Genomic DNA, 19,963 nt, shown 5'->3' on the forward strand with positions numbered 1-19,963 from the left:
CGACACTGATCAGAAGAACAAAACACCTTTTTATCACTTTTACTCTTTTATTACTTACGATTTCGGTGTCTGTAGTGTGTATGTGTGTGTAGTGCTGGCCAGCGATTACGGGATTCTGCAGCGGATGGGGTTTTTCGGCGGCGGATGAACGGACTGTTCACGGTGGATGCCAGTACTCGACGGTTGTTACCGTGTGGCACGATGGATGCGGCACTGGGGCTCGATCGGGTGATCGATGGTGGTCTCTCAGTGGTTGTCGGTGTCTTACCGATGGACGCTTGCTACACGGGTGTTGGCGTGTTAACGGACGCCCTCGTGGTTTTAGCCCGTAATTAATGGGTCCTGACTCCGTATTCGGTGGTATTAGCCGGTATTTGTTGGTACCTTTTCACTAATTTTTCCAAAACTTATAGCAAACTTGGCAGGCTGAACTATCTCGCGCAATGGCTGAAGTGAAAGAGAACCTTCTCTTCAGTTTAACCCAGTAGCTTCCCCCTTGACCTAAGCCCATTTCCACCTCCCTCCCACTTTTCCACCACCCCTTGTCCATATCCTTCTCCTGTTTCCAACGCCCACCTTCATCCATACTCCTTCCCGTTATGTATTATGTGTTATGTGTTGTTGGTGTGACTGGGTTACAATTTTTAATTGGACCGTTGGTTTGGGAGTACATATTTACTTACATTCAAAACAAGACAACATTGCATACAAGAAACTGACATACAGATTGAATTCACAATGAATACACATATACCCTATTCCTCGCTCTCGCTATCTCCTGATTTTTCTCGCTCGATGTGAACCAATAGGGTACAGGAACCAAAACGGTAACACACCGTTTCTAAACAAATTTAATATGTTTGTTTATCTAATATCGTCTAGCATTTTTCAGCGAATATTTTTAAAGTACCCATCCTTTGCAAGAAATTCATTCATTATAATGCCTTACATGAAGTGACGGAATGTTATCCCGATAATGGTTTCTATTTAGAAAACAAATTGAATTATGCCACGCTACAAGCACTCAAACATTTCACGTTATGGCCTAACTCTGTCTAGCTAATAGTCGTGGGAATCTTCCATCCGTTCCTCGTTGATCTGAATTCCATCATTGTGTAATCGGTGAACATTAGGCTATTGACAGTGTGACACTAACTGAAGTAATTTAGGCTGATCGGAGCTGAATTAGAGGTTGTGGAGGCTTTCCCGAGAATCACATCTCATAGCTTTCCGCCGAATGTGTTTATCTGTGTGTATTTGGAACCTTTGACGCTCTTATTCTAAGCCATCGATTTTCAACCTGGAGTTCGCGAACCCCTACTGAACGAAAAGTACATAAGAAGGAATTAGGCGATGCAGACAGTTCCCCTCTTTGATAATGTTGGAATGGTTTAATTACGCGTATATGAGATCAGTGAGCATGCTACACGGCCTTAAAATACTGCTGTAAACTTTCAGAAACGGTTGTGGAATGTTAAAATATTAATTTGGACTGTTTTGGTTTCAATTTATACAATTTAGCTTTGGATTTATGTTTGCAAAATACAAACAAGCTAATGAAGTGCATAAATTATTATTTCACAATATTAAAATGCGTATCCTCCCCCCCCCCTTGACAAACTTGGCAGACTTCTGCTTCATCGAGTCATCTGGTTGCCTCCATAGAACAGAAAGGTAACGAAGCGAGTGTTTTGCAATGCTCCATCATCATTCGAAGCCTAAAAGCACGAAATCTATGTAGAGTTAAAAAAATCATTGACTCCTAGTAGGATAGTAGGATCTCAACTTTCTCGCCAGTACGGCGTAATCCAGCAATGTATGCTCCTCAAATAGTGGCACTATGGGGAGGTCCATCGTGGCTCACTAGCAAACACCTTCGGTTTATTTGATCTACTTGAGCATTGTCAAGAACTCAACTCTTGGTCGAAGACCTTGGTGATTTGGACAGGTCAGAATGATGCCAGTTTGACGTCCTTTGAATGCCTTTGGAATCTAAATGTTTGGTAGCGCATGGAACAGTCAGTTAGAATAAGTCAGTAACTCGTATCGGATGAATGAAAACAGTCCAATGAATATTCTGCCTGGTTAGCTGAAAAATTGTTTACTTTGTTACACTATTTCATAGATGAAATTAAAATACAATGACAGGAGCACATATCGTGGTAGGGGTAAACAATAGTTGCAATTTCCAAACCTACGACTGGATGCCTTCCTTCAAATATCAACCGTAGTGCGGTAAAAAATCGGTAGAACTGTTTCAAACACGCAGTTGGTACTTGAGCGGTCGGTTTTCATCTCTTTTGCCAGTGGTGGCGGGGGGACACACCCCTCACCATCCCTCTCCAAAGGGGGAGTTTGGTAAAGAGAGATGAAAAACCGATTTGTACCTTCCTTAAAAGTTGTCCTAGCTCGCTGTTCTAATTATCTATATGCAATCTTCACACTGCCGTACTCTAACGGAACTATCAACTCTATGCTTTCATCTACTCCATCTATCGTATAAAAATTACCACTACAGTCTGTTATTTGAAATTAGCATCTTCAACTATGTAAATCGTTGACTTCACGTAGAAGTAATACTAAAACATATTAGCAAAGTTAAAATACTTACTAATTAATTAACATGATAACACATATAATTTAAATTAAAACAGGGTAAAATTAGTATCAATTCCACTAAATTCGAGACGAAAAGTCATAAATCGTCCAAGTTAAAACAACAAACAACTATACTAGCAACCGGTGACTACGATGAAAACTATCCAGGATTTAAAATACTTAAAAATACTTAAGAATACTTATGATAGATTTAAAAATATTTAATTGATAATAGAACTAAAGTTTAGAGTGGGATGCCCCTAGTGAAGCAGTGTTGTGAAATTCGGATTTCGATTGGTGTTACACCGAGGAACCACACGCCAGTCGAAGGAAGATTATCCTGCAAAAGTATCCGCAGATCAAGAAGTTTTCGCTTATGATCCGCGGTTCAAGTTTTTGGCTGGTGCCATGGTGTTAACGCAGTTTGCGATGTTGTTCATAATGAAGGACCAATCGTGGAAGATGATTTTCCTGGTAGCATGTTTCTTTGGAGCGGTGATTAATCATTCGCTAGAGCTCACCTGTCACGAGATTGCTCACAATCTGGTTTTTGGACATGCAAGGCCGATGGCAAACCGGCTGTTTGGATTTTTCTGCAACCTCCCGATCGGAGGAGCGGATGCATCCAACAACACTTTTAAGCGCAAAAGAATCATTACCAACATCGGAGAAAATTCGGTAAGATCCTTCAAATATTTACACATTACACACAACTACACATAGTAACTCGGAGCGTTTGGTACGGTATGTCCACGCATCCTTCCACCCCTGTAGATTCAAGAAATGTTCCCATTCATTTCCAAGAATCATCTTTGCGGCAAATACAACGCAGTAGGCCTGGCCGTATTGATGTTTATATCATATCTCAGATATGCTGTAAACATCAATTAGACAAGAAATATGATTAGACCTCATCTAACCTATTCACTTTCCAGGATGCTTCTCGTACTGGCTGCGATGGTATTAGATTAGATTAGATTAGATTAGATTAGATTAGATTAGATTAGATTAGATTAATGGTGCAAACATTATCACGCATACGGTATTCCTAAATCTCTAATTTTTCACGATCGAGATTTTAAGCTCTAGATGCATTCAATTTTGTTTTATGTCCGTGATCATTCCATCCGAGAAAATTTCCCTCATGCCAAAATATTGAGAGTTTTCTTAAACTGCGATCTAGAAAAGTTGTCTAGACCCCAGAGTTATGATTCTTTTTCTATGTTTGAGGTGTTACAGAAGATTCTATTATTGGGAGGAATGGAGCAAAGTAAAAAGACGACCAGACGAACCTCTATGAAACTGTTTCGTCAACCAGTTTTATAAATTATAAATAATCCCCAATCCTCGGAGGCAAATTTGAAAAGTACAGACTTCTTCTTCTTCTTCTTCGCATTTCAAGCTTATTGCATATCGCATATTAGCTTATTGCGTGCTCTCAACTTAGTGTTCTAGATGTACTTCCACAGTTATTAATTGAGAGCTTTCGATGCCTGTACCATTTTTGCATTGATATGATTGTGTGGCAAGTCCAATCATACTTCTATGCCCAGGGAAGTCGAGAAATTTGCCAGCCCGAAAAATTCCTAGACCGGACCGGGAATTGAACCCAGCCACCTCCAGCATGGTCTTGCTTTGTAGCTGGGCCTTTACCGACTGAGCTAAGGGAGGCCCCAAGTACAGACCTAGAAATTACTAATTTTACACGTGACGCAATCCATCTTTGACATAAGAGATGAGACTTAAACAAACATGTCATGTAATATTAAGTGCTCCGAGACTGAAAAGTTCGTGTCAAATTTATGTCAAAATTGACGCTCGTATATGTCACTCTCAGAGCACCTAAATTTACATGAATTTTTCTAAGTGTGTAGTGGTGAAGACATTTCGGCCGTCTTGTTTAATAATTTTTATAAATATACCTGGTATCGATGACTTCCCAAGTAACCACGACGCATTATATCCCTATTTTAATTCAGTTTTATATCTTCTTATGACGATATTGATTAAATGCCACAAGACTTTAAATGTTTTTGTAATGTTAGTATAAAGTGGAAAAGGGCGATTATTAGACTCATTTGAGATCTGTCAGGTAAGCACGTATATTGCCATAATTAAAGTAGATATAAAGCAAGTGTCTACTTTATCGATAGAAGTGTTTTTAATATTGAATATTAACGCCACAATACATTAAGAATGTTGATTTAATGCATTTAAAAAAAATATACATTATAAAATGTTGAAAATTTATTTTAATTCGTCATGAAGCATAAATAACTCTTGTTTTTAGTTGTTGTTTAGTTGCTTATATTCCTATTGCATTTTTATATATATTTTTTTAATTACTAAATTCTGTTGATAATCTTTCCTCTGGCTGGAATTGAACCCAGGTTGATTATGGTCATCTGCCTTTATAACCAGTATCCTACACCCTAAGCTATAAATGAACTTGATATTCGGCATGTCTTCTTCTCAAATGAAGAGAAAGGTTTATTGCTCTATTTTCACGCTATGGTAGCATTATAATCCTCTTTATTTGCATTATATAGTAACATTGCACTAATTGAAGACTTGGCACCCCTGCACAAAAATATGAATAAAAAAAAAGTTTCCGCCCAACTTTGTGTGCTGTACTTTTTTTTTCAGTTTTCTGATATAAACGACTATTAGAACGCAAATCTTCAGGTAAAACTATAGCTAAACTATCAAGTTAAAGATTTAACAATGATGCCTCCATTTCAGCATGACTCAAAATAAGTATTCGGTTGTTCAATGTTCGTTTGATGAGGAGGAAACATACCTTTGCGTTTTGCCCTCTAACTGGGTCACCAAAAATGGCTGGAATAAAGGTATTCCTGATAAGTTGACTGCATCCGACGGAGGGGATTTGTGCTATTGGCCAGTGAAAGCAGCAGGTTATCGTTTATTGGAAAAAGCAAAAAAAACCCAACGGTTGGGATTGACAGAACATCGCTCGCGGCATTCCGATGCAAAATAAAACGTTCTGGAATCGATACGTATAAGAATGTAAGCAACCAAAAAACATCTTTCTTATGTTACTAATCACCTGGTTTTCATTATAGGCACAAAAGGAACAAAAGCTGATGGAGATGTACTCTGATACGGATGAATTTGTACCACAGAAACCTACTCAATTTGACACAGGAGCTGCAAAGTTGTTTTCGGAGATTCTCAACCAAACAGCAGATGCCCCAGCATCTACATCCAGAGAAAATTCAGTGCAAATGAATGATTTTCTATCAACATCAGCTCTAATCAATGATGCTCCTACTGCTTCTATGCTGGATTCTTCCGTGATGACCAACCATGGTACACTTCACGCAACTCCGTTGCTGGATTATTTACAGAACCTTTCCAAGTCTATAGTTGCTGAATCAACCGCAAACCTTTTGTCAGGATCGTTGTCTGGTAGACTGCAGAGCTTGGAAAAACAGATGAGTCAGGCAATAGTCACTCTTTCTCAAGTTAATGCAAAGCTTAATGTTATTGCTGAGAAGGAAGACCAACGTAATGTTAGCATGGAAAACCAGTTGAATCAGGTTATGCTTATGCTTTCTCAAGCCAACGCTAAACTTGATGTTATTGCTTCTCATGAACATGCGGAGGACGATCAAACTGAGGTGAAAAAGTTTGCTTTAAATCCCGTCAGGAATGTTACTGAGCTTGAAGCATTGGAGCAGAGATGCATGGACGAAAGATTTGTTGAAAACGTGATCAAATCATTGTCAAAAATCCATGGAAAGCACCGTTTTACGGGAAACGGTCAAACTGTGTGCTTACAGCTAATTGATTACTTTGTGGATCGTAGATTTCTACGTGAAGTGTCGTGAACAGGGGTTAGCAAGAGCAAAGATGCAAATGGAAACCCGCAAATGAAGATTGCATTTTCGAAATAGGGGAATTTACGTATTCTAGGGAATCTAAGCAGACTCCGCATTTCTATTAGCATTTCCTCAGTGTCACGCACACATATGACGTGTCTGTTTGTTTACATTTATCTGCTGCTAGCTACTGTATCCATTCCAATCGACAGAACTGTCCAAAACGGTTTGAAAACGTTATCAAGGCGCTCCAAACTTCTCAGGTGAGTGTGACTATTGTCGGCAGCCTCTTTTACTTCGGCAACCTTTCCGTTTAAACTGTGTGTCAACCAGTTGTTCTATTATCGGCAACTCGAAATCAGCCGTATTTTCATGTGCGTATGTTTCATTTGAAGAAACACCTGACATAACAGATTTAATCAGTCGTAAAAATGTATTATGATTGAACCTGAAAGACTGAGGAATCGTTTAAATACATTTAGCAAAGTGTTTTAGTGAGAAAATACAGCGAAATTAACGTTTAAATTGTGGTTGCCGAAAACAGTCGATGACTGCCGAAGCCATCATTCACCCTATGACAGATTTATCGATCTGTTTTTTCAAGTTGTTTTCCACGCTGATGAAATGTTGGCTTGCCACAAATTTCTCAAACAATGTATTCGAAGTTCGAAGCAAAGACTTGAAGAAATCAAACGTCTACGTATTCCAGTGGCCAGGAATCGGCGTGTCAAAAATGCAAATGACTTGCTTGAGAATGACCGAGAGTTTAGTGAAGATTCCCAATGCGATCCAAATGAACTTAATGAGGGCCAAAGACGATCTCAAGAAATGGAAGAGGAGTTCCTAGAAGAGGAGTCATCATTCAAGGCAGAACCTTATGGCGAATCTTCTCGCATTTAATTTTGTTTCTAATGCATATTCGAACTGGTCCAATGATTTTTCTTTTAATAATATGTTGTGAATTCATTTACTTTGAAAAATAAACAATGTTTATATGAGCTTCTATTTGAACAATTACATACATTCTGTAGATGGAAGAGTATGATGAAGAGATACAAAAACGACTTCATTGTTAACAACTATAACAACTAATTAGCATAGAATTTGCTGTAAAGGATACATCTTCTGGGTTTTGCAGGTAATGTCTGATGAATAAAAAACAAGAATATTCATTGATGGTAAGGGATTCATGAACAGGTTATCAAATCGTAATAGCTCTGATCCATTGATTCCATTTGAATCTGCATAATTCATTGCGACAATCGTTTTGTCATTCATTAAAAACCATTTATTCGGAAACGAATTTTTCAATGTGAAGTTTTTCGATAATTGTATGATGGAATACTTATTATTGTCCTCTTTAAATGGATTTTTCAAGGAAGGATAAGGCACTGATTTGTCTTTCAGATCTGGATTATAACTACTTTTCTCAGATAAACGATTAATGATTTGTGATAATGGTAATCGCCCTGTCCTAACAAGCTTCTTAATTTGATGTAAATGGTTTTCAAATGGGTAGGATGAAATCGAAGGTAGAGCACCAAACCTTTGAACCTCATCTACAACATGAGCTAAATTGTGGATATTACTGGTGGCTGAATTAAATTGTCTGTGGTAGTTAGTGATGAAATCCTTGAATAATATTTTAGCTACTGGTAGGAAACGATGGAAATAGCTACTAGAGCAAATTGTTACCGCGCAGAAAAGATTTGAAAAATTTATGAAATGACTTTCTTTAAGAAATTGTTTCAGAAGGATGATACCTATGTAGTTTAAAAACGAAGCACATTCTGAAGCCTTCCAGTGGTTTACAGTTTCTATGCTACGTACAGAACGATGAATTTCTAATGGTAAACGAATTGTGTCCAGTTGTTTTGAAATGGATTTGATGTCATCTTTCGACCATTTAGCTGCGTCCAGACCATTGTGACCATCTCGGTATGCAAGAAGTAGTTTCTTCATAACTCCAAGATGAAGTAGATGAAGCGAGTCAGATACTATGACATCTTCAACTATATCTATCGGTAGCTTTAGCAGCGGAGTAATGATTGGTTGCTTGAATAACTTTCCATTTTCCCGAATCTTGTAGTGTTGATAATGTCCTTCATACATCCATTTTCGAAAGCCAGAATCAGTTCTACGAATTGCTGAAGTGTTGGGAAATATGTTAGTTCGTAATAAAGTTGAATGATGACCAACTGTGCAGCACTTTAAACAGCCGTGTAATGAGTTGAAATTCACTACCCCTACAATAAAAGAGAAAGTATGTATGTATGTATGTATGTATGTATGTATGTATATACAATCCAACTTCCACTGTCCGGCAGTGTTTTTGTGGAAGAAAAATGTTTGCAATATAATCTATCATTATTATACTGATCTCATTGCAAACAATTTTAGCCCGGAAGTTGAAAGGTGATAGCTCTGTTGAGATTCAGTAACCCATTTCAGAATGTCTGGTCACTCACGTCCATTCCGAGGTTACTTTCACTTACAACAAGCCCCGCATACACGTAGTACCGATATAAAATGTATATTGGTACTGCGTGTACACTTCCATCATCAAAGCAATTCCTGCTTTGTAGATGGCACGTATTTAGTAGGATGCATTTCATATTTTTATATCTAGTTGTAATCAGTTAGATCTCACCGCTTATGTATTGTGTCCTCGACGTGGAAGCATCGTAGTCTAATCTGCAAATTCATCTTTCCCGGTTTTTGTCCAGGGGCAGAACGCCAATGCTTCCGGAAGTGGAGGCGTAGCACCGGAACACACTAGCACGACGCTACAGCAACACAACTATTCGAACAAAATTCTAGCCCGTGAACTTTCACAATAATTCACAATATTGAAACACTGATAAATTAATCATAATGAATCTATATACACATGATAATAATAAAAACGAATTACTTTTTGCCTTAGTACAAGCCAAAAAGCACGCGGAAAATACGGAATTTCTACCCCTACAATAAAAGAGAAAGTGTTACTAAAATAATGTTTTTAAGGGATTGAAAATAATACCTTTTATAAACGCTCGCGCAGGTGAATCACAAATAAATGCTCGAATTTTCACAAGCATCTTAAACCCGTTAATTACGAATCCATTCTCCAAAATTGGAAGGATTTCACTCGCAAACGGCTCTAGAAATTGTTCGATTTTCTTCGGCTTCGAGCGGCCATGGAAGACACCAATGACCATGGGATCGATTTCTGGCATACTATGGATATTGAATGAAATTGGCCACACTTGATCTGTTCCATTATTGAACAAGGGTAGTCCATCAATGTTGATGTTGATCAAAATTGAACATGACTCGTTCAAATTGGTGAAGCACCGTCTAAAGCAAATTTCTGAAAGGCATAGTATAGGATTACATTTTGAACAAATGATTAAAAAACCAAAATCTTAATCATCTTACCAATCCCTTGATGCCAGTATTGGCCTCCTTCTATAGATGATATAGGCTTCTTATTCCGCGGCGTTGATAATAGACGACGTGGATCCGTAGGTATTTTTGAATCCAGTTGATTTAATCTCTACAACAACGGTTTCATGGCATGCTGCCGAATATTATGCTCAATACCCCAGCTCCGCAAAAATGTTTGGAGATCCCCGGTCTTTTTTTCCTCCTCAGATTTTTCAAAGTCCATAGGTGGTACAATACAACTCTGATTCAATGATTCGTCACTAGAACTCTAAGAATCTGAACTTAGCATGGACACATCTTCAAAGTAATTGTTTTTGCTGGGTTCCGGTTGAGATGTGGGTGATTCTTCATTTGACGATATATCGGACTGATCTTGAATATATTCCGGAAACTTAAACACCGGACCAGGTACGTTTATAGTGGAATTAATATCTTTCTGAATCGGCCAATTTGCTGCTTGGAATGGTCTGATAACCACTGTATTACGATATTTTTTAACTTTTCTTCTAAAATTACCACTTTTCAGCAGCATTTGCCATTTCTTCCTACAATCCATATTTAAGCTTCAATACCTATAAATTCTAAAAATAGAATCAAAATAAAAGATGCAGTGTAGCTTTTCCATCAAGCTTTTTATTGAGCTCAAGGGCAACTTTTAAGATTAAACATGCATTAGCCAAATTAATGCAGGAAAACATTAATTTGTAGCATCAAATGGCGATATAAAGCGTATTAAGATGTTCTTTTGCAACAATGCTTCAAAGTCTTTGCAATGTCAATTTAATGTCTTTGGCATTTAACGGAAGTTTACATTAATCTTGCTTATATAAAGATGTTAATGTGCAATGCTATAATGCTTGCGGTTACTTGGGTTAAGCTCAAAATTAAACGAGAGAAGATTTTACGCCACAGTTCAAAGCTTCTAGAATTTTTTTCTGTGTGACGTGCTGGAAAATAGACGATTTCGGCTAGAATTGTAGTTACTTAATAGATTGATCTGAATGTGTTTGACGTGTACCATTAAAATCTCCTAGTTTCACTAACAAATTCACTTATGCACGGAGAGGGAAAACAAATAAAGGGTTTAAATCCAGATTATTTACTAATTCTCTAAAGACGATTCATAACCTAAAAAAATGCACAAACCTATCCGCACACCAGCTCGTGTGCATAAATTACGTGCCCATTTAACTTCCCACACATCACCGTCTGCGGTTGGCGGTAAAGTTATCATGGCAACGTAAATTTTCCGTCAAACCGCACGATTTCAAAGGATCTTCTACTGAAAAACCGCAACCATGTAGTGTAATGAGATGCGTCTGCCGATGCGATATGCTGCTGGGTGCAGCTTTGCACCATCCATCCATCAAAACAAATCTGCATCGCGACGCTCAATTTAGTGTTGCTACTTTTGCTCACCACTACGTATTGTGTGGCAATAATTAATTAGACATGATGAGATCTGCTTCTGCTTCGTGACAATTTTTCGCGCGAAAAACATAATCAGTTAAGGTGATGCAGTTCATTTACCGTCAGTGTGCAACAGTTCTGGGAAATGTTCCCACACACAAAGCCCCTTCTTTATCTTTTGAATAAAATTACTTCGGCGCTGGAAACAAAACTGCGAACTGGAGTTACGAAACCACCATTTTAAAGGGATGGGAAATTGAGGATGGAAACCCTCGCCTTAACGAGTCATGGCTAATAGAGCATTTCATTCGATTTTCACCTCGCATCAGTTTTCCATCATCAGACACACTCGGTCGGAGTCCACGCCGAGGGAGAGCGAAAGAGCCACAATCGGGTGATAAAATGTGAATCCAATGTGCGTTACTTACCGGTCTCTGGGTGTGTGTGTGTGTGTGTGCTAAAAATTTCTTGGTTTCGTCTCGTTTCGGGGTTTTTTTTTCCTTCCTTTTCCTAGACAACACTCTCCGAAGCTGCCTATTTAGTGAAAGCCAGGGGGAAATAAAGAATTCGATGTAGAACAAACTGGCCGTGGAAATTGGACAAGTCACACGTCGTCGGAGTCGTACACACGAAGAAGGCACAACCCGATGGAAATCGATTCTTGTCGCAGGTCAAAACTACTATTCCACTACTCTGCGAAGTGGATCTCGGTGGAAATGATTTGGCGCATCGAAATGGAAATTGAGATATAATGGAGGCTTTAAGGAAATGTTGTTACACCACCTGAGGAGAATTTCGGATGAAATCAATTAAGGGTACGAACTGAAGTTTTAGAATTTCTTTATTTTCAAATTGAAAGTAGGTTCTGGTTTTCGCTCGTTTCCTTTTTACACATTAGTTAGGCTCTGCTTGCCAGGTTCCACAGTGGGTGGCGTTTTCGCCATCCCATCACATCCCTATGAAAATCAGATAATCGTCTTGCTTCCTCCGTTACTTATAAATTTATCGCGTAAAGCCAATTTAGTTCAACCTCTTGTTGGTTGTTTCTTCTCGTTTAAAGTTTTCATTAACTTTTGTCAGTCTTCAAATATATATAACACACATTCTTGCTGTTTAAATTAAGATGCCGTTACCTCCTCCGGGCTAATATTAGTTCAATATCGTTATCCGTATCCTATTAGTGATGCGATCAATTTAGGTTTAGAACAGAACTTTGATACTACGAGTCAAAAGAACACCTCACGTTTCACCAAATAGCACAATATCTAGTAACTTTGTTCGGATTTTCTACACACTAGAGCGCTTCCTAGAAAGCCAAATACCGAAATCCATTTTGGATGTGTTTGCTTTACCAGTTCACCAGTTAACACTCTGAACACGGTGGCTCCGGTAAAATCTGTAACGGCAAATTGGTAATGTTTGAAAAATCATTACTCAGTCATTTTTGAATAGATTTTAAATCTATTGACACCGAATGAATGTATAAAGACTGTAGTTTGCAAGTGGTGCCAATAGATCTGAAATTTGTCAATAAATGGCGAAGCCATGATTTTTCAAACATTATAAGTTTGCCGTTACCCATGTTACCGGAGGCATCGTATTAGGATTGTTAAGTTTCTTCCCTAATCACGTGGTATGGTCAACGGTTATTTTCTGAGAATGGAGGAAGAGAGCCAGAGAGAGATTTTGAGATACATAAATGAACTTGCGTGCAAGCGTTCCGTTCAACCGTTGAGGTTTACGTCTCGACTTGTTCTGCAGTACTCACGGCAAATTGAACTAACTCATATTTGTGTCCGGTGCACTCAAATTCGCAAAAGCGTACACGGTAAGTCGCAACAACTCAACGTCGAACATGATCATTTCAGCAGGAGCTACTCAAAAGGGAGTAGGCGCACTTTTACTCACCTTTGAGTAAACGACGTTCTCGCGCAGAGTTAGTTAAAACCACTCTGTGATATATTCAGCCGGCAAGTTTGTTTTTTTTTCGAGGGGTTTCTACTAGAGTTAACTACCGGTCAGAGCCAGTCAGATTACCGAAAATTACTCTGATTTCTTTTCAATTGGGTTGTTTAACTTCGAAAAATATACAAATTTTTATACATCATCTGATAGAGCTTCGTTTCTGGAGCATATCGATCCCGTGGACATTCATCTGGATTTTTAAATCAAGATTTAAATTGTTGATCGTTGCCACTAAATCTATTCGTTGACAGCGCGCTCCCATACAAAGTCCCACCAAGGGGCGCTAAGATGGTGATTTTTGCTAAATGTCACTCATTTAAACAAATGCCAGTGTAGCAACATTGATGAAATTTTGGATTTCGGTCCCATTTTTAATGCAGATAACGAATATGTATCTACCTCAATACCCCTAAACAACCCAATTAATTAAAATTACTTTATCACTTTGAAATAACTTTTATTACTTTAATTCAACTAGCGACACAGAATAATTCCAGCACAGGCAAACAGACGTAACTCTTCATTGTGTATCTTCGTTCAGGCATTTAACGGTTGATTTAAATATTATCAGTTCCGCGAACTACTCGCCGCAGCGCTGGCATCGGATCACTTTGACGTTTCTATATATTCTATAGAACTTTTATGCAATATTGTTTACGAGTTAGCGAGCAAGCTTGTTTTCCGCGAGAAGCCAGAGAGATGTCGTTACTGAGGTTATATGTTTTGAGATACTATGTTTTCAAGCACAAGTTTTTCTAAGAGTTACGTCTGTTTGTCTGTGATTCCAGAAAATTACTGGAAAAACGATTACTCTCAAGTAATTGCGAAAAGGTGAGCTCATATAGAGATTAATAAGACTTCTTTTCTCCTCCAATCGCTAACCCTCCGACAGTGAGAGGGATCTAGTCTGGAGCTTTGAAAGGCCGAGGTGCATTGAAACGAAAGCAGGTATTTTGCCAAACTTGCTCCGATTACAAGAAGTGCGCGTACCGGTAAAAGGGTTACAACGGGGTATTCAAGTCTGAACTGTCATCCTTCGCGGCAGGACTCGAATATTTTTCACGGCCGTCCGTAACATTTGGTGGCTCCAGAGAGGAATGCCAAGGAACGAACTCCCGGTACGTTCAAAACATCTAATAGAAGCGTGGTTGACGCTTAACGAGCAACCGTAAAAGTCGTTAACGCAGTTTTAACTCAGAAATTATCTTTACACCAAAATTTACAGAATTTGAGCATATTTGGGTGAAATCACACATAGCCGGTGAAACGCACGTGTTCGCCTCAGTGTATTTTCCACCAGACCATGCTCATAAAAGCACTTATGAAGCCTTCTTCCAAAGTGCTGAACAAATTCTATCTGACCTCCCTCCTGAGGTTAAAGTTCACATCTATGGAGACTTTAATCAACGCCATGCTGACTTCATTCTGGACTCTGAAAATGAATGTATCTTACTCCCAGTCGTTGGGGATAATGAAACATTGCAGTTCATTTTTGACAAAACTGCTAATTTAGGACTGAACCAAATTAACCACATCAAAAACCAACAAAATTGCTATTTGGACTTTTTACTAACGAATATTTATGAAGATTTCTGTGTGACCGAATCATTAAATCCACTGTGGAAAAATGAAGCGTTTCACACAGCAATCGAATATTCTTTATTTATGCATGAAAACCAAAGATCCAACGACTGCGAATACGAAGAAGTCTTTGAATACAAATTAGCAGACTACGAAAAAATAAAATTTAAATTAAACAGTGTCAATTGGCAATTAATTTTAAGGAATGTAGGAAATGTCGAAATTGGTATAGACGTGTTCTACAAAATTTTAACAGAAATAATTTCGGAAGAAATACCTTTGAAGAAAAAAAGACGTAACAGAAACACACAAAATCCAGTCTGGTATAACAGACAAATAAAAAACTTGAAAAATCGGAAGCAAAAAGCACATAAAATTTATAAAAAACACAATAGTAGTAATAATTTATTAATTTATTTGGATCTATGCGATCAACTGAATTTAGCTATCAGTACTGCATTTGAAGAATATAATGCAAAAACTGAACGTGAAATAAAATCCTGTCCGAAGAACTTCTTTAATTACGTAAAAACGAAATTAAAATCTGACAATTTTCCTTCAATAATGCATCTAGACGAAAATGTCGGTGATAGTTCGGAAAAAAACTGTAATCTATTCGCAAATTTTTTTCAAGAAATTTATACGACATTTTCTGAAGAAGATCGTGACCGCGATTATTTTGCATTTTATCCAGAATTTTCAAGGGACATTGGCCTCAATCAACTTCAAGTGCAGGACATTTTGCAGGCTTTAAAAAATTTAGATGCCTCAAAAGGTCCTGGACCTGACGGAATTCCTCCAGTATTTATTAAATGTCTAGCAATGGAACTCACTGCTCCATTGTTTTGGCTTTTTAATATGTCCCTAGAATCCGGAACCTTCCCTAAAATTTGGAAAACCTCATTTCTAGTACCTATCTTTAAATCTGGTCGAAAATCTGACGTACGTAATTATCGTGGTATAGCCATTATCTCTTGCATTCCTAAGCTTTTCGAGTCAATTATCAACGAAAAATTATTTCTCCAAATCAAAAATAGAATTACTGACATGCAACACGGCTTTTTCAAGGGTCGTTCGACCTCGACCAACTTACTTGAATTTATAGACTATTCATTGAATGCAATGGATAATGGAAACCACGTAGAAGCTCTCTATACAGACTTTAGCAAGGCATTTGACCGCATTGACATACCAATGCTACTCTTTAAACTGCAAAAAATTGGAATTAAGTCAGGGCTCCTGAAATGGCTTGAATCATATTTAACTAACCGCCAACAAATAATTAAATTCAACGGAAAGAAATCGAGCCCAATTCAAGTCACTTCAGGCGTCCCCCAAGGCTCTAATTTGGGACCTCTCCTTTTTATTCTATACGTAAACGACATATCTTACATTCTCAAAAAACTTAAATTGCTTATTTATGCCGACGACATGAAGCTCTTTTTGGAAATAAGAAATGAAGAAGACATCAATATATTCCGGAATGAAATACACATATTCTACATATGGTGCAAAAAAAGTCTACTAGAATTGAATGTAAAAAAATGTAACTTAATATCATTTAGTAGAAAAAGAACAACTTCAAATATTTCAATTGCATTAGGAAATCAAACTGTAGACAAATGTGAAAGAGTTAGGGATTTAGGAATTATCTTAGACTCTAAGCTAACTTTCATAGACCATTACAATACAATTATTCACAGGGCAAATAACATGCTTGGCTTTATCAAGCGCTTTTGCTATAACTTTCAGGACCCTTACACAATTAAAACACTATATATTGCCTATGTGAGGTCAATACTGGAATATTCAGGGTGGCCAGCAAACCGGGAAAACCGGGAATACCGGGAAATATCCGGGATTTTGAAAAGTAACCGGGAAAACCGGGAAAAACCCGGGAATTCGGTGAGAGAACCGGGAAAATAAATTAACCATACCATAGGATAAATTTTTAAACCAGAATTTCAGAATAAATCATTGAAACAGAGTTATCCTTTACCAAATGAATGTCTTGCTCTATTTGCTGCATAATTTTTTTCAGTTTCCCGTGTTATTGTTTTTAGAATTTAATCACTCAGCAATATTGAAAATTGATTTTTGTCGTCTTAATTTCAGATGTAAAGTGCATGGTCCTTAAAAGAAAATATTGAAGATGCTGGACTTTCAAAACAAATACTTGTAAAAACCGAAACTGAATTATTCTTTTCCGGGGGTTTAATTTTTCGTTGTTCAAAATTCTCATGGCATGAATTCCAGAATTAACTTGGAATTCGGCTCTGAATTATCTTGAAATTGTTCTGAAATAAACCAGAAGACACTCCGCGTAATAATTGCCGTTGAATTCTTTTTGGAATTTCCTTGCAACCCCGTCTAAGAATTTAATTGGAATGCTTCTTAGAATTCCCTTAAGCCTATTCGGAGACTTTGATTACTTTGAAAATATTTTCAAAAATTTCTTTTAACTCTATTCAAAACAGCAGAAATCTTTCGAAATTTTATTTAGCAACCCCTTGGAGTATTTTAAAGAATTTCTTTCTAATTCTCAGAATTTTTTGCAATAAATTTTGTTGGAGTTCTGTGATGAATCTTTCGCACTAGGGTTGAAATTATTGCCAGCACAATCTAAGAACTCTGTTTCTTGTTGAATTCTGATCATAATTCTCTTGGAAGTCTTCTTAAAATTCATCTCTAATTTTCTTCACGATACCCATACAAATCTCATCAGAATCACGTAGGAATTTTTCGCAATGTTTTGTTTTTGACAACTTCTTTTTAAATCTTCTAAAATTATCTAATAATTTAATTTAGAATTTGCATTCTTCTCCACAGAAATCCTTCCAAATTCATCTAACAATTATTAGGGTTTTCATGTCAGAATAATTCTGGAAATCTGCTCAAAACTTTTCCTTCGGAAACTGTGTGGGAATCTTTCTCAATATTTGTTTGAAATCAATACTTTGAATTCTTTTAAAATTTACTAAAAAATCCAGGGTTTGTCCGCTAGATTCTATAGATTGTTATGTAATTTGTTATAACCCTTAAAATGCTTCCAAGTCTCAGAGCGGGACAATTATGACTTCACGACTCATAAGTATGATATTTATTAAATTTTTCATATCTGTGATCTAGAATTTTTTTTTCCAAAATCTCACATTTTAATTATTTTTACTCCAAATCTTGCATCACAAAGATTGTTAGTAATCAAAATTTTTGAAAAAAAAGTTCAAGTTTCAGACACTACTCAAATTTTAAAGCCACAGAATCTTGGGAATCTTCTTAAATCACATTTTTTGTCCTTTTAGTAAATTCCTTTCAGAGCGTTCTTAAAAATGCGTTCAATTTGGTTTTTTTGTTTAATATTTACAACCGGGAATTTTTTAAGATTTAAACCGGGAAAACCGGGGAAAAACCGGGAATTTCAAAATGAAAATTGACTGGCCACCCTGAATATTGCAGTATTGTATGGTCTCCATTTTCAATCACGCACGAAGAAAGATTAGAATCAGTACAAAAACAATTTCTATTATACGCTCTTCGTAAATTAGGTTGGACTTCATTTCCTCTTCCATCATATGAAGCACGCTGCATGCTTATAAACATACAAACATTAAAAGGGCGTCGTGAATATGCAATGGTTTCATTTGTAAATGATATCGTTTCGCAGCGAATTGACTCAACAGAACTTTTATCAAAATTAAACTTCCATGCACCCACTCGGCAACTCTGCGAAACCATTTACCCACTTACAATAAACACTGCGAAACCATTGACTTTACAATGTCTCGACATAAACTAAAGCAATATTTTTATTCCATAAGAAATAACAACTCATAAAAGAAAAGACAAGAAAGCTGACACTACTTTTTTATATAAATATATATTTAAGAAAACAAAACTGTATTAATTGTACTAGTCTACGTTGGTTGACGAAATAAATAAATAAATAAATAAACATAGCAACAAGTAGAAGCGTATTTGACGGTCGCGTGGTCGAAGAACCGAGAAAATTGTTAGACCTATCTAAGGCGATAACACCAGAGGCAAGCGGTGTGCCAAGTAGGACGACATTGTTTTGCAATATGAGAGGCATCATTACGCCCAGCAGGATAACTGCACTACAAAAGAGCGTCATTACGCCAGTGGCATTGAAATTGCAAGAAAGGTCTGACATAAATCAAGAGGCCTGGAGCAGGGTTACTTCCACTCACTTGCTATAAAAAAATGTTTTACAGAATTATGAAATCATTAGATGTTATAATGATAATTCTTACTTGTAAGTTACAAGAGCAGGTCGTGAAGTATGTGTTTGACACATACAATCTGTCAATATTGCTTTCAGTGCGTCACAATCAGCGATTTTACGATTCGTGAGCGCTCACTCTGAGTGAATGCTCACGAATCATAAGATCGCTGATTGTGATGCTCTGAAACCAAAATTGACAGGTTTCATGAGTCAAACACATACTTTACAACCTCTTCTTATTACTTACAAGTACAACATACCATTATATTGTCTAATGATTTCATTATTCAGAAAAACAATGTTTTATAGCAAGTGAGTGGAAGCAACCGTGGTCTGGAGTGACCTAAGCGTACTGAAGTGACGAAATCAGACGCTAATTCAGACAGCGACTTTATCCTCAAGGGAGGAACACGTCCATAGTAATGTTTGTTGAAAACAAGAATGGGCATTGCAGGTTGTGCAATGAACCCGATACCAAGGACGACATGGTGCGTTGTGATGAGTGTGACCGTTGGTTTCACTTGAAATATGCCAAGCTAGAGTACAGACCTAGCAAGGAAGAGCCCTGGTCTTGGTGCACAAAGATAGTGAAAGATCACCAGGCTCTAGTAGAAAAGCTACTAAAGAAAACAGCAGCAGATCAATTCAATGAATCGATCAAAGTGCACCAAGAAAGGATGTTGGCCAGGCAGGCTGAAAACACGTCATACATCAGAAGACAGGGATTGATAAAGCTCCCTATATTTGACGGAAATGCCAAGGATTGGCCAAAGTTTATAAACACTTTCAACGATACAACAGAAGAAGGTGCTTTTACAAACTTAGAAAATCTCTCCTGTCTGGAAGAAGCGCAGCAAAAAGCGTAGCCAGTCTGATGATCAGTGCGGCAAAC

At 37.4% G+C, this 19,963-nt stretch overlaps 1 pseudogene; it reads right to left on the reverse strand.

Annotated features, from left to right (window-relative positions):
* Nucleotides 1–1,637: 1,637 nt before the first annotated feature.
* Nucleotides 1,638–10,095, reverse strand: LOC135711611 (uncharacterized; annotated as a pseudogene).
* Between the last annotated feature and the right edge of the window lie 9,868 nt (nucleotides 10,096–19,963).

The sequence above is a fragment of the Ochlerotatus camptorhynchus genome, unplaced genomic scaffold (genome assembly GCF_037179485.1).
Source record: "Ochlerotatus camptorhynchus isolate MF236.1 unplaced genomic scaffold, CSIRO-AGI_Acam_v1.1 ptg000434l, whole genome shotgun sequence".
In the NCBI taxonomy this organism is placed as follows: Eukaryota; Metazoa; Arthropoda; class Insecta; order Diptera; family Culicidae; genus Ochlerotatus; species Ochlerotatus camptorhynchus.